This window comes from Vipera berus (genome assembly GCF_964194415.1).
Source record: "Vipera berus genome assembly, chromosome: 15".
Classification (NCBI taxonomy): Eukaryota; Metazoa; Chordata; class Lepidosauria; order Squamata; family Viperidae; genus Vipera; species Vipera berus.
The window spans coordinates 2598602-2622724 of NC_138218.1; the positions used below are offsets into that span (position 1 = coordinate 2598602).

At 42.5% G+C, this 24123-nt stretch overlaps 1 long non-coding RNA gene across 2 annotated transcripts; it reads left to right on the forward strand.

Moving 5' to 3' along the window:
• The first annotated feature begins 21158 nt into the window (after nt 1–21158).
• Nucleotides 21159–23817, forward strand: LOC308674732. 2 transcript variants are annotated; one of them, XR_014027953.1, is made up of 3 exons: nt 21238–22309; nt 22412–22751; nt 23481–23817. It is a non-coding gene; the product is annotated as an uncharacterized lncRNA (long non-coding RNA). The 2 variants fall into 2 exon arrangements; XR_014027952.1 differs by lacking the exon at nt 23481–23817 and having other exon boundaries at nt 21159–22309; nt 22412–22876.
• Nucleotides 23818–24123: the final 306 nt, after the last annotated feature.

The window sequence follows — 24123 nt, forward strand, 5'->3', positions numbered from 1 at the left end:
TGAAACAGTCTGGTTTAATGTGGTACTTATGTCTTTCTGACAAACTAAATTCAATGGGCTTTATTAAGTCCGAAACTGATGAATGCGTGTTTACTAAAAGATCCGGTAATAGGTATGAGATAATTCTTGTTTATGTCGATGATATTGTTTATATTGGTCCAAATAAGCAGATGAGTGAGGTTTTTGCTAAAGCTTTACAAAGGTTTTTCACATTGAAGTCTTTAGGATGTATTAACACTTATTTAGGTGTTCAAATTGCCAAAACTCAGAAGGGGTTTAGTCTCACACAAGAAGATAAGATTGAACAACTGTTACATCACTGCAACATGGAGGACGCTAAGCCTGTGAGTATACCCATGCAAACCGATTTTCACATTTTGGCACATGAACCAAGTCCTGAGTTCGAAGATCAAACACTATATCGGTCAGTTATTGGGTCGCTGCTGTATATTAGTAGTTGGACTAGACCCGACATTGCACTTAGTGTTAATCTTTTATCACGACATGTAGGCAAGGCAAAACAGTTTCATTGGACATGTGTTAAAAAGTTATTGAGGTATCTAAAACACACCAAAGACATGAAGTTGTTGTTGGAACCAACACATACTGACTATGCAGAGTTATGTTGTTCTGCAGATTCAGATTGGGCAAGTGATAAGAAGTCACGGAAAAGTACTTCAGGTTACATGATGTTCTTAAATGGATGTCCTGTTTACTGGCATGTGCGTAAACAGACTTTTGTTTCTTGTTCCTCTACAGAAGCTGAGTATGCTTGTGTGTCTGATGCATGCAATTCTTTAACCTGGTTTGATGCTTTAGTCACAGATATCTGGACACATCCGATTCGACCGATCACTGTGATGGAAGATAATGAATCTGTGGTTTATATTTCTGAAACACGTTTTACAGGTTCAAGGTCCAGACACATTGACATCCGATATCAAAACATAAGGCAACTGGTTAAACAAGGTTTTGTGACATTACAGTATGTGCCTACACATGATCAAATTGCTGATATGCTGAACAAACCACTTCCTACAACCCAGCATGAGTATCTGCGTGAGAAGATGTGCCTTACTTGAGTCTTCACTTTGCTGACAAAAGAAGGGGAATGTCACTGCACTTTTTTTTTTGTTCGTCTGAAAGTTCATTTCTAACTGTACATTTCCCCTGCTCTCTGCACCTGTTGTGATAACTTATCTGGTAACCATAATGAATCCCATATGACTAGTTATGTTATGGTTTCAGTCTGTTTAGTGCGCATGTCTAGAAAAAAGTTCTCACAGTGTTTTCTTTATTGTCTTTCACTTTGCTGTTACTGTCTGTTACGTTAGGATGTAGTCAGCTAGCTCTCTTTATAATATATACTTAGTTTTTATATTTTAGTTTTTTATATTTTTGTAATTAAAAGGTATTTAGTAAGATTATGCATCGTGTTTTATTTCCTTCCTTCATGCACATCATGCATTCTCTGAAGCACGGGCCTTCGCCCTCTACTAAGGTGATTTATACCTTAACATGGCTGTCCAGTCTCTTCTTAAAAACTTCCAGTGTTGGAGCATTCACCACTTCTGGAGGCAGGTTGTTCCACTGGTTAGTTGTTCTAACTGTCAGGAAGTTTCTCCTTACTTCTAGGTTGCTTCTCTCCTTGACTAGTTTCCATCCGTTGCTTCTTGTCCTGCTTTCAGGTGCTTTGGAGAATAGCACCAATAGAGTATACAATGTTTTAGTAGAATTGGATTCTGAAATGGAATTAGTTAAAGATTGTATGGTGAAGTGGGCTCAAAATATTCAAGAACCAATCTTATTGGATACATGGGAGGTAATTTGGGTTAGAAATGTAAAATTTACCCAGGCTCAGAATTTAAGAGAAAACTTTTATAAAATGTTTTATAGATGGCATTTGGATCCCAAAAAATTGTCTTGCATGTATCCTAATTTACAGCGCAAATGTTGGAGATGTGGTAGTTTGGACGCTACCTATTATCATATATGGTGGACTTGTAGAAATGTGAAAGCTTTTTGGATCAAAATTTGGTGGAATGTTCAAAAGATTTTAAAGAGAAAGATAAAATTTTCTCCACAATTGTTCTTATTGGGTATTATTGTAGATTGTGATACTAAAGAAACTAATTTGATGTTGAACTTGATAACAGCTGCAAGGTTATTGATAGGGCAATATTGGAAGAAGGATAGTTTGCCCACTATTGAAGAATGGACGCTTAAAGTGTCAAATTTAGCAGAAATGGCTAAGATTTCTGCTTACTTGAAGGATCATTCACCAGAAAGATACATTTCGATTTGGAGAAGATGGATAGATTATATTCAGAATAAATGTGGGACTAAAAAGTTTCATTTAGCTTATGAATAGATTTTAAATTTTTATTTTTATTAGTAGTTTATTATAGTGAAATTTTTGATTAGTTCAATAATAAGGATGTTATTTGTTTATGTTACTGTATGTATATTCTAATTTGGTTTGTATTTTTGGTTTAAAGGGAGTTAAAGCACATTGGTAACTTGGTTACTTACATAGTTGGTTAATGTTAGTTAGTGTCACTGCGTGGTTTTTAACTTTGCCAGCTTCGCTCATTTCCATCTGTACATTTTCCCCTGCTCTCTGCACCTGTGTTACTCTCTTATCATGTAGCCATAGTGATTCTCACATGTCCAGCTATGTTTTGGTTTTAGACTGTTTTGTGCGCATGCCTTAAAGAAGTTTCTCACAGTTACTACAGTTACTTCTTCTGAGAGAATGTAGTCAGTTTAGGTCTTTTGTTTTCTCATTAAAAGTTTTACCATAGAATATGCCTCGGATTTTTATTCATCATGAAAATGAACCACGGTCCATCCTCCTCTGGTCGGAATGTTAATTGTTCCGCCACATTTTGGTACCAGAGGATGGTTTGTTTTTATTTTCAAGATTTATTGATAGGCAATTAGCCAGGCAGTTAGTCCGGCACTGAGGAGGCTGTGATTAATTGCTGCTAATATGCCGAAGAAAAAGAGAAGGAAGAAGGCCGGTTATCAGTCTGCTGAGAAGGAGGCAGCCGTTTCACAGAGACATCTCCCTTCATGTTTACAGATTCCGTTGGCATCGGCTACACGTCTTGGAGAAGCAGCCTCTGAGCCAAGGTCAGTTTCACCGTTTTCTGTTTTTGCAGACTCTCAAGCTGATGCCCCAGTAGTAACCTAGGCTCATGGGGATCAGGCTGATTATGAGAGATTTGGTGCTAGACCTAAGGCTTCACTAGGGAAGGAAGTGATGGATTATCCTCCAAGTTCTGAGCAAACTGTGCAGGAGAAGGCTTTGCAAAGTTATTATGAACAAATTGAAGTTTTTGAGAGAGAGCTGCAAAACGCAAAGTTGTGTGCAGCATGGTATAAAAAGCAAGGGAGAGCCTCTGCTGGCATTCAGTTTTCAGAAGAAGCCATATTGCCTCCCTCTTCACAAGCATTGCCACACCCACAAGGGTCAGCCATTTTGCCTTCTTCCTCAAAGACAAAGGCACACCCATTGAGTGTTATGTCAGACAAATGGGAGCCTGACTGCCTGCTGTGTCAAATGACATGCGAGGATACAATGGTGCCTGAATCTAATGTTATAGCACCATCTGCTGGTGAGCCTGTTTTACAAGATGCATTTCAAAGAATGCCGAATGCATTTTCACAGATGTCTCTTCATCAGGCATCGCTCCAAGCTGCCACACCTCCTCATTCATTGGGAACGTCAGCTAGAATGCCTATTAATACTGCTACTATCCAGGTTCCTGTCTCAGATGGAGCACAGCAGCCTTCAGCCCAAGTGTGGCCTCCACTAGTTTCTCTTTTTTTTATTAAAAAGTTTTACAATACATTTTATTTTTAACAAAACACAACCCCTCCCAACCCCCTCCCCACTCCCCAACCCTCCCCAACCCCTCCCTTCCCTCCCCCTCCCCCCTCCCCGACTTCCCAGAGCTAAATACAGGGTATAAAAATACAAACAATCATAATCAACCTTATGCAAACAACAATAAACTATTAAATCTATCACACTTTAACTCTTATAAAATAACTACAAGCAGTATAAATATCACATCAGTACTTATTCAAATGCTAGATGAAACTTTTTAGTCCCATATTTAGAATATAATCAATCCATTTTGTCCATCCATTATATCTCTGTTGCGAACGGCCTTTCAAGTATGCTGAGATCTTACAATCTTTTCTTCTCTTAAAATATTATATATATAATCACATCATATTTAACCCCAACACTTATATTTTCTATTGCGTGTTTCGATATTGCCCATATAGGTATCTTACAATTTAACTTATGTCTATACTTTTCCCAAACTCGCAACAGAGCATGTCTTAAAATATGTACCTTAAATACATTATCCACCTTCTTATCATACAATAAATATGCATACCAAGCAAATAAAAAATCATGACCTTCAAAATTTAATAATCTCATTTATGTTAAATTAATCCAATCACTTATCACTAACAAGGCAGCAGCTTCATAATATAGTTTAAAATTAAGCGTTTTAAGACCACCTCTCTCACACATATCCTGCATAATCTTAAATTTAACTCGTGGCCTTTTCCCTACCCAAACAAATTTATTAATACCCTTTTGCCATTCCTCCAAATTTGAATCCTTTTTAAGAATAGGTATCATTTGACATAAAAATAAAAATTTCAGCAAGACATTCATTTTCACTACTGCAATTCTTCCCAATAAAGATAATTGTAGTTTTTTCCAACTATCCAAATCTTTTTAAACTTTTCCCCATAACTTTTCATAATTATTTTCATATAACTTTACATTTGAGAGTGACAAATATATCCCCAAATATTTATGCCTTTTAACAATTTCAAATCCCATTAACTCTTCTAAAACAGCCTTTTATGATACTGTTATATTCTTAGACAACATTTTAGTTTTTTCAAAAAGTTTTTTGTATGTTAACCTTAAATCCAGAAACTTTCCCATAATGCATTATTATCTCCTTCAGTTCTACAACTGAGTCTTCAGGGTCGTCTCATTCGTCTCAAAGCAACACGCGTCATCCTCTGGTCTCTGGCCTCCTCCGATGATACTGAAATTTGATCCACTCCTGTAACTTTCTCATCTATCTGCGTTGTTCCTTCAGCACCTTGTAAATTCTCACTGCGTCGTTGAAACTCTCCCTCACCATTCTTCTTTGTAGCTTCCAAAAGTGGTATGGGGGCTGCTTTTAAAACATTACTATAAAATCATGTGCCTGCAACACTGTAGTAAGACGATGTCTCATACCTTCATACATCACCACCATACCCACTGGTATCTCCCATCTGAACTTAATATCACGTCGTCTTAATTCTTGTGCCAAAAAGGCAAATTCCTTCCTTCTCCTTAGGATTCTTGGAGGGATCTCTTTTAAAATCAAGACTTCTTGCTCAGCAATTGCAAATTTAGTATTGTAGGAGGCTTGAATAACCTCATTTCTAATTGCTCTCTTTGTAAAGTAGACCACCACATCTCTGGGTAGTTTCCTTTGTCTTGCAATCCACGAATTAACATGGGAAATTTTATCTATATCTTCCATAATTGCATCTGCTGGTCGCCCCAGCACCCCTTCCAAAGCCTCAGAAACTATTTTCTTCAAATTTTCTTTAAGATCCTCTTTTAAGCCTCTAATTCTCACAGCAAACTCGATCTCATGATACTGTACCAAGGTCAAATCACTATCAATTTTCTCCACCATATTTTCAGTCGATGTCATTTTTGCATCTAATCTAATATTATTTTGGCTGAGATCTTCCACTCTCTCGTCCAAGTGCTCAATACATATAGCCATGCCTTGAAATGCAGATAAGATGTCTGCCCTTAGTTCTGTTAACTTCTCACCCAGAAGCCTCCACTAGTTTCTCAAATACAAAGGGCAGTGCTAACTGCAGGCCAACTTAATGCACCAGCCCCAGCCCCAGCGCCTTCTGCTGGCCAGGGTGGAATAGCAGCTCAAAGACAGTCACAGCCAGCACCAATACTACCGGCAGCTTCAATGCAACTGCCGCAAGCCCTGGCACAGGCGCCACTGGTGCCCCCTGCTGGCTATGTCCGGATGGCACAGCCTGCACAACCAGCACCACCTGCAGGCCAGTTAGATTATGCTTATTTTATTTGTAACCCTGTATTCAACTCTGGGAAGTGAGGGAGGGGGAGGGTTAGGAGGGTGGGGTGGGCTGGGTTTTGGGGTTTATATTGTAACTTTTATAAAACTTTCAATAAAATAAAAAGAACAACACTCTGCTTCACTAATATTAGCAGGAATGTAATTAAAAGTTTCTTGACTACATGTAAAAACCATCCTTGTGAGAGTCAAACATGAACAAAATTAAAGTTTCCTCAAAAGCTGTACAATTTAAACAGGTGAACTAATACGAAAACAGTGAGGTTTTTTACTTGAAAATGTACAATTAACTATTTTAGCACATGTTATATTTTCAGGGATTGCTACTATTGGGGTGTGCAAAGCAATTACATCAGGGGGTATCATATGCAGTCAACCCCCAACTAGATATAGTCCCATAGTTAAAGTTTTTATACAATAGAAAGTTACTCAAGCCAGTAAAGTTTTGAATTACTGCAGAAGGAGTACAGACAGGAATCAAACATGTAATAAGAGTCAGAGATTAAGTTAAAAGGCTGTTGAGAAAAAGTATGAAAAGCTAAAATAACAGCAGACAATTCTGAGCATTGCGGAGATGATTGTATTGCAGTATAGGACACTTTCCATGTATCATCATTGTAAGCAATCGCTCCTCTCATTCTCCCTCAGTCTGGGGAAAAAAATAGTTGGAGCTTGCAAACGTGGAGAAGGCAAAAGCAATGGGCGGATAGGAAAGGAAGAAGTTACATTTAGGCAGGAAGTTACATTTAGGCAGGAAAAATCAAATGCACAGGTATAGTATAGGTGGTACCTTGCTCGATAGTAGTAACTGTGAGAGAGATCTCGGAGTCCTAGTGGACAATCACTTAAATATGAGCCAGCAGTGTGCTGCAGCTGCCAAAAAAGCCAACACAGTGCTAAGCTGCATTAACAGAGGGATAGAATCAAGATCACGTGAAGTACTAATACCACTTTACAATGCCTTGGTAAGGCCACACCTGGAATACTGCATCCAGTTTTGGTCACCACGATGTAAAAAAGATGTCGAGACTCTAGAAAGAGTACAGAGAAGAGCAACAAAGATGATTGGGGGACTGGAGGCTAAAACATATAGGGAACGGTTGCTGGAATTGGGTATGTGTAGTTTAATGAAGAGAAGGGTGAGGGGTGACATGATAGCAGTGTTCCAATATCTCAGGGGCTGCCACAAAGAAGAGGGAGCCAAGCTATTCTCCAAAGCGCCTGAAGGCAGGACGAGAAGCGATGGATGGAAACTAGTCAAGGAGAGAAGCAACCTAGAACTAAGGAGAAACTTCCTGACAGTTAGAACAACTAACCAGTGGAACAACCTGCCTCCAGAAGTGTTGAATGCTCCAACACTGGAAGTTTTTAAGAAGAGACTGGACAGCCATTTGTCTGAAATGGTATAGGGTTTCCTGCCTTAGCAGGGGGTTGAACTAGATGACCTCCAAGGTCCCTTCCAATGTATTATTATTATTATTATTATTATTATTATTATTATTATTATTATTATTATTATTATTATTATTATTATTATTATTATTATTATTATTATTAAAGTCATTAAACACGCAAGCCTAGGTTCTTTAGGCAAATGATATGTAATACAGCCCACATAGTCAGTTAAAGCACACTGAAGAGATAGCTTATTCTGAAAATAAAATTGAAAATCAGATTCCAGATTCCAGATGGAAAAAAACTTCTGTCAAGTAGGTTAAAACTTACAAATCTAAACAAAACAATGCAGAGTAATTTCTTTTAAAACTCAAAAGATTTCAAAAAGAATTAAAGGAAAATAAATAAAGGTTATTCTTTTATAAATTGTATAAAATGTAACACTAAGATGTGGGGCTATTTCCTGCTTAGAGAATTCACACATGGTAATCAACAAAGTTCTTTTGAAATGTTAAAAAGGATAGGAACACCTCAAGGTGGTGAGTAAAACAAGATAGTGTAGTGACGGATGTAAGGAAGTTGTTACAATAAGTCTTTTGGATGTAAAAGTTCAAAGAAGATCTTTTAGAAATGTAAATGACTTCAAAGACTAACTTAAGTTTCTTAGGGGGGCACGTATCGAGAAAAGAAAGTATAAATGCCTAGTTTGAAACTTGCTCTTTGAACCAAATCCAACTTGGGAAGGGTCTAAGAGGCCGCGTTTGCAAACGCTTTCTTTCTTTCTTTATTTTCTTTATTATTTTCAATTTCTTTTCAATAAATCTTTGTTTTTGTTAACCAGACTTGTCTTTGAGTTGTGAGTAATTGTCTGAGATCTAGCTTCCCATTGCAGGCTCCGAGCCAAACTAAATTAACAATTCTGGTCTACAAAACCAAAGAATAGGAAAAAGGAAGAGAGTCAACAACTGAGGCCCAGGACCAGGTAACCCAGTGCACTGGCCCAGGTAAGAAACTTTTGCCCCGAAGGAGGGAAGCATGCAATTGTACCTGGGTGGTCAGGAGAGCGATTGTGGGAGGTTTCTGCGATAATGGCTTTGTGAGTGTGATGGGCTGTGTTCTGGGAACACTGGTAAGTCCAAAGCGAGTGCAGACCTGAAAGGTTGCATTTCCTTAACCCGCGAGGGGAAAGGACAGCCTGAAGGGAAGCAAACTGGTGTTGAAAATTTTGAGTGGCCATAAAATCGAGAACCTCAGGGAACCATAATCAGGGAAACTCTCAAAGAAGCTGGGCAATTGTTGTAGTTGTTGTTGTAAACCTAAAGAAAAGAAAGTATAAATGCCTAGTTTGAAACTTGCTCTTTGAACCCAATCCAACTTGGGAAGGGTCTAAGAGGCCGCGTTTGCAAACGCTTTCTTTCTTTCTTTATTTTCTTTATTATTTTCAATTTCTTTTCAATAAATCTTTGTTTTTGTTAACCAGACTTGTCTTTGAGTTGTGAGTATCAGATTTTGGGCTTTTAAATCTCACAGAATTGTCCAACAAGTACTGTCTCCTCCTTCCAGGAAAAAAACAAAAGAAAAGAAAACTGCAAGCTGAAACTGCAAGAATGGGTATTAAATTTCACATCCACCCTCCCTTTCTCAGACCAGAATTCCAAGCAGAGAGAAAAAAACAGTTAAAACGACCAGCCCCCCCCTTTCTCCTCCGTGTGTCTCTCTCTCTCTCATTCTTAGAGTAACACAGTGGGGAGGGGGGGAGAAAGAGACTGGAGGGGGGAAAGAAAAGTTAAAAGGAATTTCACTCACAGATCCCCCATAAAACTCTTCACATGCAAACACAACAATAAAATCAGCAATTTACTGTTCCTTTCACAGCCTGGGACGGAGGTGGCTAACACACAAACATTTACACATCAACAAATTAACTCATTCGCGTCCATTCCAACTGCCGGCATCTTCTCATGCAAACACTTCATTTCATACTTTCTCCAGGCAAACCAATCACTATTATTATAATTTCAGGGAGCTGTTTACAAGCCAATGAGCTCCTTGTTCCCAATCTTTTTGTTTCTTTGTTTATTGTTAATAAGGCCTTTTTGTTTATTGTTATCAGAGGGGATTTAGACCCTCTTCCAAGTCTTGGAATAACACAGAACAACATAAACAGACATACATACACAGATACTAGTAAAACAACATTCATTTAGACATATGGCTTGTCCTGCCAGAATTGAGAAAATCAGGAAGTGATTATAGGGCCCTTTAACCATCCCCATTTTTCTCACCATTCCAAGTCCAAGCTTAATGTTCCAAATGTACAGAGATATATATATCAAAACAAAACACACATCAATTTGGAGTTTGAGGCCAAAACAGGCCTCCCCTTTTTATTAAAAGGAGAGGAACATTTATGGTTACTTACAATTTATCCCACCAACTTCAAAAGACAGTGGGGAAAGACTAAAAGGAAAATTGAACCTGGGATCTTTTGTAGGTGTGAAGTGGGAGGTGTCCTCACCTCCGACAAAAGAATCAAATAGTCCAAAGAGCCAGGTTAAGACAGAAGACAGTTATAACACTTTCCTTGGGGCTTGCTGCCTTGTGATAAAGCGGCTGCCAATAAATTGGTTTGATAAAAGGCTGTTCCGATATCCTGTAATCTGATAACAAAATCAGGATACGGCTCAGTAGCCTTCTGCCTGATGTTAGAGAAGGCTTGATGAGGTTTGCCAGAAACAGATACTTTTCCAAATGCTTGGTAAGAAATTTGTAAAGTAGCAGCTGGTAAAAGAACTGCAGCATCAACTGGAACAAAGGGACCAGACCCGTCAGCAATTTCTTCTACATTTCCCCCCCCCACCTTTTGCTAATTGTTCCTTTAAAATTTGCCTCTTGGGGGTATACAATGACTGTGAAGAAGCAGAAGAATTAACCTCTTCATGAGGAGCTGAAGGTCCAATTAAAGACAACACTGGAGGAAAAATTTATTTGATCATAATTAGGTGGAGGTGTTGTGGTCAATTGCTGTCCTGCCAAAGCATCAGAGCCAAATTTTTCCACTGCTTGACGGCATTGAAGCCATAGATGTAATATCTCAACTGGAGCCCGGGGTTCAAGATGTAAAGTATGCCCTATCTTTACCCAGTCCTGTAAATGGAGCGTCCCGCGCTCCGGATACCAAGGACAATGTTTCCCTCTCTCTCCTATGAGTTTCTTTAACTCTGCCACGGGTGTTTTAAGGCCTGACTTTGGTAGCAGGAAGGTAAGTTCCTCTACTTGCTGCTGCTGTTGGAGAGATAGATTGCAACCCATACTTACTGTTAGGCATATGGTGTTAGCCTACAATGTTGGGTTGAAAATATATTAACCATAATGCTATGGCTTTGAGATGTTAATTGGCCAATGGGTGTGTAAGTGTTCTCATGGCCATAAGAGGAAGCTAGGAACGTAGCTTCTCTCTCTCTCTGATTTCACTGATCTCGACTGTTACTGTTTTTTGCTCTGCTGTTAGTTTACTACTGTTGTAACCTGAACTGTGTATTTGACCTCTGGACCGGTAAGAAGATTTTGTAGCTTGGACTGTTGCTATTGTTTATGACATGGACTGTTTATTTTTTTGACTGTGCATTTTTGTTCTTACACCACCTCAAAGTAAAATACTTTTTGCTTTTAGAACTCAGTGTACTCCTGTGTGTGACTTTTACTACTCTCAGTACCCTTCCTTGTCTGTGCAACTCTTTGGTAGCACAAGGAGACCTCTGCACAACAAATTCCTTAACACTGGTTATGGGCCCAGGCCTGTACTGAGAGTTAGTACACACAGTATTCCTAGCTGAGTTTGTGTTAGCTTTTTGGTGTAAAATGGCACAAGAACTGTTGTCAGGCATCTCCTGGATAACCCGGTTGGATGGGACAAACTATGTTTCCTGGTCCACGAAATGCTGCTTGCTTTTGCGCAAGGAAGGACTATGGGCTGTTGTAAATAACCCACCAGATACTACTGCTTGGGATCCAGATGACGAAGAGGATGTAAAGAAGTTAGACGACTTTAAACGAAGCAACGAGAAAGCTCTTTGCATTATTGGGCTAACACTGAATGACCAGCAGCTTGTCCATATTCGTGGTGAGGAGTCTGCTGCTAGGTGTTGGGGCATTTTGCGAAGGCTTTATGTTCGAGACAGTGTGGGTGCACATATACACCTTACACGTAAGCTGTTTAGGGCTCGTCTGCAGAAGAATGGAGATATGCTGACCCATTTAAACTACATGAAGGCAACCTTTCAAGAGCTTCATGAAAAGGAGCTGATTTTTTCAGAGTTGCATCAGGTCTACATTATTCTGTCATCTTTGGATGAGAGTTATGATAAGTATGTTTCTTCTTTGGAAGTCCTGACCAGAGAGGAACTGACATTGACTAACATTAATGGGAGACTGCTAGAAGAGTCCAGAAGGAGGCGTGACAGAGACCAGCTGAGAGAGACACAGCCACGAGAGGAGCAGCCATTCACCACTGCTTACAACGTCAAGAAATGTTATTCATGTGGGACTAAAGGGCATATAGCCAAATTCTGTAGAAAGGGTAGAAAACAGAATGTAAATAGCAGTGGACAGGCTAAGAAGGGCATTGGTTTGGCTGTTTCTGATGAATCAACATCCAGAAATAATGAATTGTGGGTTGTTGATAGTGGGGCTTCACAATGCATTACTAAAGAGAAAAAGAAGTTTATTACTATGAAAAACAGCAACCAATATGTTTCACTAGCCAACGGTTGGAGGATGAAGGCCTCTGGTGAAGGTAATTCCTATTGTCCATGCATTAATGAACAGTTACCTATGTTATATATACCTAAGCTAAGATTCAACCTGTTATCTGTAAGGGAATTGGTTAAGGTTGGGTTTGTGGTAACATTCAGAGGGGAGCAATGCACTATTGAGAGGAATGGAACCTGTGTAACTGCTAATTTGAAAGATGGTTTATTCGTTCTCACAAGTAACCAGGTTAGTACAGTTAGAGCTAACTCAATATGTGAGAACAAGAAGCCACATGATGAGTGTATACATTTATTGCATAGGCGGTTAGGGCATGTGAACTTTAACTCACTACGTAAAACAGTTGAATTAGTAGACGGAATTAAACTGAAGCCATGTAGTAAGTATTTGAATTGCAATGCCTGTAATCAGGAAAAGAGCAAGGCAACTCCTGCAAACAGGATAAACAGCTTCAAAACAACTGTTCCTTTGGAAGTTGTGTTTGCTGATTTAATTGGACCCATGAAACCAAGTTTAGGAGGTTCATGTTATGTTTTAAGTATATTGGACCACTACTCTCGTTATGGTTTTTGTTATCTGCTTAAGTCAAAGGCAGACACTTTCCAACAATTTGCAAACTGGCTGAAGTTCGTGGAGAGAAAAACAAAGAGAAAGGTTCAGTGCATAATTACTGATAATGGTACTGAATTTACAAATAAGCGTTTTGTTGATATGCTAGAATCAGCTGGCATTGAGCATAAACGTTCAGTGCCTTATAGGCCTCAACATAATGCTTTTGTTGAGAGACGTGGGCAAACGTTACAAGCCATGATGAGAACCATGTTACAAGATTCTGGCTTAACAGATAGACTGTGGGGGGAGGCAGCAAAATGTGCAAACCATGTTCTGAATATAGTTGTTAATACTTCTACTGGTAAAATACCATATACTATATGGCATGGTAGAAGACCAAACCTTGATTACCTGCACACGTTTGGCACCCCAGCTTGGGTCCACATTCCTGCACAACTCAGGAGTAAAGGCCAACATAGGGCTAGGCAATTATACTTTGTAGGTTATGAAGCTAACCACAGATCCTATCGTTTCTGGGAACGAGGCACAACTAATGTATATAACAGTGCGAGTGCAAAATTCCTTGAGCACGTTGGTTGGGATAGGTTAGAGCAAGAAACTGTTAATACTGATCCTCTAGTGTTTGAGGACTCCTCTGATAATGTAAGTAGTAATGATAATACATCTCCTGTAAATATAAAAGATGAAGAGGAGATAGGGGAGATAAAAGATGAATCAGAGTCAGAGGAAGAAAAGGAGTCAGAAATTCAAAGCCCTGTAATTCCTTGGCGTTCAACGCGTATCAGACATCCACCTGATCGCTATGAAGCAAGTATAGTATGTCAAGTTAATGTAGAACCTTCTAACTATGATGAGATCAGGATGTATCCTGAAAAGGAACAGGCATCATGGAAAGCTGCAATGAACAGGGAGTTGAAGTCTTTGCAGGATCTTAAAGTTTATGTGAAAGCAAAACTGCCACCTGGTGAGCAAGCTATAGGTTGCAAATGGATATGTAAAATAAAGAAAGGAGTAGATGGAACTATAACCCATAAGGCACGTTTGGTTGCACAAGGTTTTGCCCAAACTACTGAGGATTATGACGAAGTGTTTGCACCCAGTCTAAGGGCAACTACTTTAAGAGCAGCTTTAGTATGGGCAGCTAAAAACCAATATATGGTTAACCATGTAGATGTTGAAATTGCATATCTACATGCTCCATTGCAACATACTATTTATTTAAGAATACCACCAGGATTGACCAATGATAGAGACCATGATTGTTGGGAGTTAAAGAAAAGCCTCTATGGATTGAAACAATCAGGCTATGAGTGGAACAAATGTATAGTTAATGAGTTAAGTGCATTAGGTTTTGTAGCCAGTAATGCTGATCCTTGTTTGTTTAGAAGAGAACACAACGGAGCATTATCTTTTCTCTTATTATTCACAGATGATATTGCAATAATAACAAAAACTGAGTTAGAAGCACAAACTATCATTTCAAGATTGCAAAATAAATTCACAATCAGAAATCTTGGGAAAATTAGCCACTATTTGGGGTTAGATATTGTGAAAACAAATAGGGGTTTTAAGGTGTCGCAAGCCAGTAAAATATCTCAGTTATTAAAGAGATACAATATGGAAATGTGTAAACCAGCAAAAACTCCGATGACTATGGATTTTAAGGACACTAATGTTGAGAGTCCTGTATTTGATAAGACTATGTACCAATCTTTGATAGGAAGTCTTATGTATCTGAGTAATTGGACTAGACCTGATATTTCTTACTGTGTAAACCAATTAGCTAGGTACAACAATAATCCTACTGTTAGACACTGGCAATCAGCTAAACGAGTATTAAGGTATTTGAAGCAAACTATTCACTACTCGTTATATTTAGAGCCAAATCATGAGTTAATCCTCACAGCATATGCAGATGCGAGTTTTGCCTCTGATACAAACACTCGTAAATCTACTTCAGGGTTTGCTATAATGTTGGGTGATTCTTTGATTGGATGGAAGTCTATTAGACAAAAACACATAAGCTTGTCTACAATGGAGGCTGAATTTTCATGTCTATCAGTGTTATGTACAGAGCTGCTAGTGTACAAACAATTATTGTTAGATATGGGTTTAAATGTAAATGATCCATTCATTGTATATGAGGACAATCAAGCTGCGATAAAGATGGCTAATAATGCTGCAGTAAGAACAAGATCTAAACATACTGATCTTCGTTATTTAAATGTCAGACAATGTATCAAGGATAAATTAATACAGCTAGAGTATTGTTCAACTGATGTAAATATTGCAGACCATTTTACAAAGGTACAAAGTGCTGTGAAACACAATGCTAATTGTGAAAGAATGTGCATAAGATTGTAAGAGTTATATATTATTCTACCCAAAGGGGAGAATGTTAGGCATATGGTGTTAGCCTACAATGTTGGGTTGAAAATATATTAACCATAATGCTATGGCTTTAAGATGTTAATTGGCCAATGGGTGTGTAAGTGTTCTCATGGCCATAAGAGGAAGCTAGGAACGTAGCTTCTCTCTCTCTCTGATTTCACTGATCTCGACTGTTACTGTTTTTTGCTCTGCTGTTAGTTTACTACTGTTGTAACCTGAACTGTGTATTTGACCTCTGGACCGGTAAGATTTTGTAGCTTGGACTGTTGCTATTGTTTATGACCTGGACTGTTTATTTTTTGACTGTGCATTTTTGTTCTTACACCACCTCAAAGTAAAATACTTTTTGCTTTTAGAACTCAGTGTACTCCTGTGTGTGACTTTTACTACTCTCAGTACCCTTCCTTGTCTGTGCAACTCTTTGGTAGCACAAGGAGACCTCTGCACAACAAATTCCTTAACACTTACCTCGGAGGGGTCCCGTAGGACGAAGGTACCTTTGGGTTCTATTCCAGATGAAGGTAAATACATTGCAAGTTGCTCCCCCGGAGGGAGGTTCCCATTCCAAATCTCTTTTTGTTTGTTTTTAAAGATTTATAGGTCCCTGTTCAGGGTGCCAAAATGTGGGATTCAAAGACCAGTCAAGCAGGGTGTCCCAAATATGTCTGTCTGCCTACGCAGAGTTTATTGTATTTATACAGTGTTAACAAACAGGAAATTAAGCACAGCAAAAGGATGGAAGGCTGAGTCAACCTTGAGCCTGGTGGGATGCGAACCTGCACTAATTGCAGGCAGCTGGTGATACTTAAGGAGGCATTAGAACATGGGAATAAGATACTAAGACAGGCAGTTTGCTGCGCACGTCCCTTCATATTCTTGACCTCCATCTCTACATACCACGACTCCATGATGATAAGCCACCCTAGAAATAGTTTTCACAGATTGTATCCCGCATACCTAACAGAGAAGCCAGGATCCACTCAGGGATGTTCAAAAGTGGCTTTCTGGGATATCCAAGGGCAGGGAATTTGGGGGATATGCCCATTTATTTAGGTATTACTTCTTTTGTTACACCCAGATTGCCCATCTTCCAAAATTACATGGGAAAAATTCACCTACACATGTATTATAAACCAAACACATCATTATTATAAATCAAAGTTTTCTACACACACACACACACAAACAAACAAAGCCTGTTAAACAATGCCAGGGGTCTGGATGTGCAAAGCCAGGAGTGAGGAAGCAGGTCACGTGAACAGAACCTTGGGTACTGCTGCGTCCCCCTTTAGGTTGCTGTATGTCAGAGGTGAGGAACGATGCTCTTTTTATTATTTGTGGACTTCCGCTCGCAGAACTCCTGAGCCAGCATGGACAGTATTTGGCTGGCTGAGGAATTCTGGGACTTGAAGTCCACAAGTCAACAAAGGGCCATAGTTCTAATCTAGGCAATTGCCCAGTTCGTCCCTTTCCTTTTCCCGCTGACCGCCTGCAGAGGGTACCAGGAGCCTTGCTCTGTTCCGCCAGCTGCAAACAATGAGACAGCGAGCTCAGTTAACTTTTGCTTCCGCCTGCTGCAAAGATGGCACTTGCAGTGCTTCCGCCCGGCACAAAGATGGTGCCTTCCAGCACTTCCATTCACAGGTCTCCTCCACTGCAGTCGTGGACGATGAAGGCAGCTCCACTTGCCCTCGCCGCCCGGGCGGCCTTCCAGCTCCGGCCCCCACAACGCCCGGGCTGCAGGAAGCACCAACGAAGATTGAGGGACCCACTGAGGTCTTTGGTGTAACTACCCCACCGGCCATCAGGCGGTAGCAAAGGACAGCTGTTGGCGCCACCTGCCGGCCCTCGAGAACCCAGCAGCCCAGATATGCTTGGTGATAGGAGGGGACAGAGAAATTGGCAGTGCTACCGGTCTCCATGATGCCACTGGCCGTCGCTATGCCTCGTGGGTGGGCGGGGCTGGTCCTGGTGAAAGGGAAGCCTCGTGGCTGCAAGGCTAGTTCAGCGAGGGGACCATGGAGGTGCTGGTGGGGGGTGGCGCTGATCTGCAACCTGGTTGCGTCCATCAAAGCCAGAACAAGCTCAGCCTTGGATTCACGGGGCAGCCCTGGAACCAGCGAGCCACCCCGCCAACAGGCTGTGCACACAGGAGATGGCCAGCACCCTGGGTGAAGTAAGCCTGTGGGGCAAGATAGTCAGCAGGGTCACCAGACTCCACTGCACCCAGGGACAAACGTTGCTGGTTCCAGGGCTGCCCTGTGGATCTAAGGCGGGTTCTGACTTTGATGGACGCAACCAGGTTGTACATCAGTGTCTGGTTGACCTGGGCTGAGCCAAGATGCCTTGGGCTGCCATCTCGGTGGCAATCCTGGTTCCAGCTGAAACCTTTCCTGAAGGAGAGATAAGGAGCCAGAAACTGCCCCCTCATAAAAATACAGATGGCAGACACAAAACAGACCAAGAATTCTTCCACCTGGTTCTGCTCCAGTCAACCACCAGCATAAATACTTTGCCCAGTTTGAGTCCCTCAAATACTTTACACAGCCATTTGTCTGAAATGGTATAGGGTTTCCTGTCTGGACTAGGTGACCTGCAAGGTCCCTTCCAACTTTATTACTATTATTAAGTTTCAGAGGACAAGGTGAATGGTCGAGTCCACCTGTTGAAGCAAAAAGTAGGGGTAACTTTTTATCAAATCTCAATCTAGTGTCTCCCAGGGCTGTATTTAGACAAATGGAAAATATGTTTCTACGTGATGGGAAACAGGAAGGTGGGAAATGACAGGTGACAAAGACCACAGAAGCCCAGAACTGGTTTCCACCAGAGGCACCTTTTGCTTCAGTCTGATGAAGTTGAGGGTCTTTCCTTCGTAAGGGTCCAACTTGGGGTAGGTCAGACACCTAGATTGTGACACGGCACACTTGTTCAAATTAGAAGATCATTTAAAGGCAACATTAATCTCACAAGGAGGTTTCTCTTAATGAAAAGAGCACAGGACACAAACAGTAGAAAAAGTACAAAAGAACAGTTGATTGGACAGAAGAAATCCTGTTAATCAGAAACGTGGACAGTAAGTTAAATATCCCATAACATAACATAACCATTTAAAACCATTTAAAAGGAGAACGTTTGCATGGGAAAAGGCATCATGAGCATCATGAGCCACAGAAATCTGTTGTGAAAAGATACCATTTCGGCCAGCTGAAACTTTAGCATGTACAAATGAAAAAGTCCTTTGCTATTCAGCCTGAGAGAGTGCCTTGTTTTGCAGTTAGAAAGTTACAGGCACCTAGAATATTACAAGGTTATCATAAAAATATTAAAGTTACAAGAAAGGACAACCAAGTTCAAGAAACCCGTTGCTTGGCCTTCAGCAAGGACTGTATTCCTGCAACACAGAGGTCTTCAGAGGAGGCAAAGGTTATGGCCCGCATAAGGAGAGACAAGGGTAAATTGACTCATTAATTGATTCAGTAATAATTAACTGATTCAGTAATAAGAGTGGTTTGTTCTCTGTGTGGAAGGAGGGAGTGTGCCAAAAGGTACGGAAGAGGCGAGAGTCCTATTTCAAGGGGAAAATTAACCCAGAAGGGTCTGATTTCCAGGCCCATGGAAAGAACCGTGGGCACAATGGAAATTGCTAAGTTTCTTCAGAACATTCCAGTAGCAGCTTCTGAATCTCAAAATGAAATCTCACCAATGAGAAGAAATTGTGATACGGGTTTGTGGAATTGAATAGACTTCTACTCATAAGATTACGTACCCCTTTGAAAAGTGTGTAAGATTCAAATTCAACTATTAGATATCGCAGAATAGCAAAATCATTAAACAGAGTAGCAATAAAGGGAACAGTAAAATGGTGAAACACAAAGAATGAGGTGGCAATGAAGGGTAAGTGTTCACACCTTCCAAACTCTAGACATATGGTTTCTCTCCTGTGTGAATTCTTTGATGTCTACGAAGACCCCTATTTTCAGTAAAGCTCTTTTCCCCCTGAATGGATCCTTTGATGTACATAAAGGTTGCTCCTCCGACTGAAGCAATTTCCACACTACAGACATTTATGTGGTTTCTCTCCTGAGTGGATCCTTTGATGTCTATAAAGGCTTCCCCTCCGACTGAAGCTCTTTCCACACTCCAGGCATTTAAATGGTGTTTCTCCTGAGTGGATCCTTTGATGTATATAAAGGCTTCCCCTCCGACTGAAGCTCTTTCCACACTCCAGGCATTTAAATGGTGTTTCTCCTGAGTGGATCCTTTGATGTCTATAAAGGTGTTCCCTCAGACTGAAGCTCTTTCCACACTCCAGGCATTTATGTGGTTTCTCTCCTGAGTGGATCCTTTGATGTCTATAAAAGCTTCCCCTGTGACTGAAGCTCTTTCCACACTCCAGGCATTTAAATGGTGTTTCTCCTGAGTGGATCCTTTGATGTGTATAAAGGCTTCCCCTCTGACTGAAGCTCTTTCCACACTCCAGGCATTTATGTGGTTTCTCTCCTGAGTGGATCCTTTGATGTATATAAAGGCTTCCCCTCTGACTGAAGCTCTTTCCACACTCCAGGCATTTATATGGTTTTTCTCCTGAGTGGATTCTTTGATGGCTATAAAGGTTTCCCCTCCGACTGAAGCTCTCTCCACACTCCAGGCATTTATGTGCCTTCTCTCCTGAGTGGATCCTTTGATGTCTATAAAGGTGTCCCCTCTGACTGAAGCTCTTTCCACACTCCAGGCATTTAAATGGTTTTTCTCCTGAGTGGATCCTTTGATGTTTATAAAGGTTTCCCCTCAGACTGAAGCTCTTTCCACACTCCAGGCATTTATGTGGTTTCTCTCCAGTGTGGATCCTTTGATGTGTATAAAGGTTTCCCCTCAGACTGAAGCTCTTTCCACACTCCGGGCATTCATACGGTCTCAGTCCAGTATGGATTCTTAGATGGTTTTTAAGAATTGTATTTGTTTTGAAGGATTTTCCACATTCCGGGCACCGATATTTCTTTCCTCCCTCCTGGATTCTGTGGCGTTTCCTGAGTTTCCCGCCTCTTCTGAGGGACCCTCCGCCCTCCAGGCCCGTCTCGGGATCTCCGCCCGTTTCCTGCTCCCCGCTTCGCCCTCCAGGCAGTCTCCTTTCCCGGAGTCCCCTTCGGCTCATCCCTTCCGCGCCTTCCCCGCCGTCTCCTCCCGGGGCTGCTCCGCGGGGCCTCCTTCCTTCCTTCCTCCGCCGGGCTCGCCCGTCCTCCTGCAGGGGGGAATGGAGAGGAGGAGAGGCGGGTCACGGCTTCGTCTCTTCCACGGAGGGGAGTCCCAGCCCGTCCCGGGGAGGAAAGCCGAAGCCTCGGCCTCTCAGTGAGACTTTCCGGGCAGGCCTCCCTCCCAGCGCCCCTCCCGCCAGACCAGGCCTCGGACTCCCCCCTCCCTCTTTTCTCCGCCAGAGAAGAGCTCGGACTGCGACTCCCGGCATCCCTTGCGCCCTACCTGGCTCCGAGCCAGTCCGCGGCCGAGTCAATTAAGCGCCTCAGTTCGGTTCGTTCCCGGAAGTGGAGGCGAGAGTTCCCTGCGCGCCCTTTTCTTGGTTGCTCTTCCTCTTTCGCTTGAAGGGACCGCCCCTACGAGTCCTCCTGCCAATAGCCGCCCTCGGCAGAGGGACCAATCGGCGTCCTCCTTGCATCCATCAGCTACATGGCGCCTGCGTAGTAGCGAAGTCTCTCCCCAGGCAGGGCGGGGGGAGTTGGGGGGGCTCCGGCCAGGCCCCCCCGCGGCCCCCAGGCAGCCCCCCTCCCGCGCGGGGGTGGGAGCAGATGGGGAGAAGGGCGGGGGAGGCGGGAGAGCAGCCTTCCCGTATCTGGGGGGCGCCCCGAGGAGGAGGGAGCCGGGCTCGTCCCCGAAGCCCCCCGAAGGCGGGAGAAGCAGGACGGAGGGAAAGCCAGCGGGGAGGAGGGAGGAATTTCCTGACAGGGAGAAGAATTAAGCAGTGGAACTACCTGCCACCCGAAGCTGTCAATGCTCCAACACTGGAAGGTTTTAAGAAGAGACTCGACAGCCATTTGTCTGAAATGGTGTAGGGCTTCCTGCCTGAGCAGGGGGCTGGACTAGAAGACCTCCAGGGTCCCTTCCAACTCTCATCATCATCATCTTTGTTTATTTATTAATTCATTTACATTAATTCTGTGATTCTGATCCTGATCTCATGGACGAATCTGCCTGTTTCGGTGTTTTGGCTCTCCAGAGCTTCTGCCCCTCCCTTCACTCGCTCTGCATTCACACTGGAAGCTCTTCGTGCATGGGGGGGGGGGGAAGGAGGATATGCAATTATTGTTTGACTTTAAATATTTGTATTCATCTCATGATTTTCCCAAATGTTTTTCTTGGGTTTTTTTCTCACATCTTCTGCCCTGCCAAAGAGAAAGGAGGAAAGTGGGGAGAAGAGATGGTACCATAAACTGGCCTTGAGAACCACCTTTCCCATTGAAGTCCCAACTAACCCTAATCAAGATTACTTCCCAGGACAGCCAATGATGTCCAGGGCCAGGCTGAGAGTCCCCGGCTGGAGAAGGTTCCCAGTGGACACCCTTCAGGCGAGTCCCTGCAACAAGCCTCAATGGCAACATATGAGAGCAACCAAGAGCAACTTCTGTGGGTCCTCCTCCTGCTACTGCCCCGTTCAAGGCTGGAGGGCTGCAATCTTAGGCCCGGGATGATGAAGGCCGCACCAGCCCTCCAGCTCCGGCCCACACAATACGTGAGTCCTTCCTCGCACTTGCCCAGGAACTGCCAGCAAAGAGATCTTTGAGGGACCCACTGAGGTCTTTGCTGCAAGGGGGGCTCTTTGGCTTTCCTGGCCCCGGAGATGAAGTACAGCTGAGCAGCCACTCCCCCACCGGCCATCAGGGAGCAGCCAAAGATGGGTGTTGGCACTACCGGCTGGCCTTTGGGAGCGCTGCAGTTCAGAGATGCTCGGCCCAGTGAAGGAGGCGGGGCACTGTCTGGCCCTAGATTAAAGCTCACAACAACCTGCCCAGGTAGGCTGGCAAAGGCACTCTAGAGGCTGAATGGCAAGAAAGTTGCAATTTTATACTTCAGCATGACTTGTTTTCGTTCACACAACACAATTTCTTCCCTAGGATCTAACACCCCATTGACGTGCTAAGTGTGGCAGTATTGAGAAGGGCTAGATTTCTGTGACTTAGCCTGTTGTCCAAGACCAGCCTTCCTTATTTCCTGCTTGAGTTCCAGCCGGCCTCTCAGCTGCTCCTTTTCTGGGCCATCCTGGCTGCAGCTGAGACCCCTCCTGAAGGTGGAGAAGGAGCCAGAAACTGTCCTCTCCTAAGAATTCAGATCAGGGCCATGAAACAGAGGCCAAGAATTGTTCTGATCGGTTCTGCTCTGCTCAACCTGCATCATAAATACTGTGCCAAGTTTGGGCCCCTCAAATTCTCTGCAGAAGAGTCAGAGAAGGACAAGGTGAATGGTCGAATCCTCCCATTGGAGCAAAAAGTATTTAGGGGTACCTTTTTACCAAATAATTTCAATTTACTGTGAAATCCGTTGACACTGATGCAATTAAACAGTATCCAGTTCCTTCATAATGCATTGAGTGTAAATTTTGATTTATGACTTTCTCCTAAATAAAAAAATAGCATGGAAAATCAGGTGCTTCCTTTGATCAGGCAGCTTGGAAGGCACTAGAGCTGTGAATCTGGAACCCTGGTGTCAGAATCCATTTATATTCCATTCTTAACTCCCTATCTATGCAACCCTAAATCTCGCCCCATGGATTCTGCCATTCCCATTAATTGGTCATCCCTATCCATTAGAAAGGGACGCGGTGTCTCAGTGGGCTAGGACGCTGAGCTTGTTGATCAGAAGGTTGGCAGTTTCACGGGTCGAATCCCGAGTGCCGCGTAACAGAGTGAGTGCCTGTTACTCCTCCCAGCTTCTGCCAACCTAGCAGTTTGAAAGCACGTAAAAATGCAAGTAGAAAAATAGGGACCACTAGGGTGGGAAGGTAACAGCGTTCTGTGCGCCTTTGGCGTCTAATCATGCCAGCCACATGACCACGGAGATGTCCTCGGACAAGCTCTTCGGCTTTGAAACGGAGATGAGCACCGGCCCCTAGAGTCGGAAACGACTAGCACATGCGACTAGCACGCATGTGCGGCGGAACATTTACCTTTTACCTTTATCCCTTAGATGGAAGGTTGTTTATTCAGCCTGCCTGGAGGCCATCATCAAAGACCAGGGAAGAAACTTTGAACTGAGAAGAACAAAGAAAGAGCGGGGCGGGGGGATTCTGGTTTATCTCTGATTGGAATTTGAAGGGGAGGAAGCAAAAGTTGAAAATGCATTGAAGTTCTCTTTTCCCAAGAAGGCTTTTGACACATGAAACTTAACTGATCCCGGATTGACCAAATGGACTGAGGGGAGGGGTTTTTACTCAAGGATACTTTAAAAGTATCGATCTGCGACACATTTTCCAGATCCTGTCTAGATTATCCACTGTCAACCATGTTTTAGTAAAAGTTCCTGTTTGGACAATCCTGTCTCCAAGAGTTCTTTCCTAAGATGTGGATTGGGGTGGGTCCTGACACCTGATCAGGTCAGTCAGGCTGTTGCCTGGAAGCTGCACAGCAGGTTGGTGGAACTGGTTTCCTGGGTAAAGAAGGAACTTTTCCTGGGGTATCCAGCAGGGATGGTGGTGGTGGAGAGCAGTCTTGGATTTGTCTATATGAAAAAAGAAAAAAACTCGGGGCCAGGAACACACCACCAGTGTTCCTGGCACTTGATAGAAGGCAGCGGCAATTGGAGAACAGCATTTCTCTGGCACTGAAAACTT